The 732-nt window shown below is 68.3% G+C and overlaps 1 long non-coding RNA gene across 1 annotated transcript; it reads right to left on the reverse strand.

The window, feature by feature from the left end:
• Positions 1 to 15: 15 nt before the first annotated feature.
• On the reverse strand, positions 16 to 719 carry LOC108448634. Its single transcript, XR_001864591.1, has 3 exons — positions 237 to 719; positions 124 to 177; positions 16 to 81 (listed from the first exon to the last, which is right to left on the reverse strand). It is a non-coding gene; the product is annotated as an uncharacterized LOC108448634 (long non-coding RNA).
• Between the last annotated feature and the right edge of the window lie 13 nt (positions 720 to 732).

Below are 732 nucleotides of genomic sequence, written 5' to 3' on the forward strand. Positions count from 1 at the left end.
CTCGGGGACACCCGTGGGGACCCGGCCGGTGTCACCTCCCAGGTGCTGGGCGCTCTCGGGGATGGGGACACCACTGGGGACCTCACCAGCGTCACCTCCCTGGTGGGGGACACCACTGGGGACCTCACCAGTGTCACCTCCCAGGTGCTGGGCGCTCTCGGGGACACCCGTGGGGACCTGGCACAGGTCACGCATCGAGTGTTGGCGCTCTCAGGGATGGGGACACCACTGGGGACCTCACCAGTGTCACCTCCCAGGTGCTGGGCGCTCTCGGGGACACCCGTGGGGACCTGGCACAGGTCACGCATCGAGTGTTGGGGACACTGGGGGATGGGGACCTGGGCAGTGTCACCTCCCAGGTGCTGGGAACACTGGGGGATGGGACCCCACTTGTCACCTCCCAGCTGTTGGGGACACTCAGGGACAAGGATGGGACCCCACGTGTCACCCACCAGGTGCTGGGGACACTCGGGGACAGGGATGGGACCCCCGTGTCCCCCGAGAGCTTCGGGCTGGCCCCCCGTGCCCACAACCCCCTGTGACACCCTGGGGCCAGCCCTGTCACTGCCACCCCTGTCACCCCACAATAAACCTGCTCCCAAGGCACCGCGTGTCTCTGTCACCCTCTGTCACCCTGGGGTGACACATTCCCGCCACCTCCCTCCCGGTGACACATCCCGGTGACACATCCCGATCCCGGCGTTCCGGGCACCCCCAGGCACCCCCAGGCAC

The sequence above is a fragment of the Corvus brachyrhynchos genome, unplaced genomic scaffold (genome assembly GCF_000691975.1).
Source record: "Corvus brachyrhynchos isolate BGI_N302 unplaced genomic scaffold, ASM69197v1 scaffold238, whole genome shotgun sequence".
NCBI lineage: Eukaryota > Metazoa > Chordata > Aves > Passeriformes > Corvidae > Corvus > Corvus brachyrhynchos.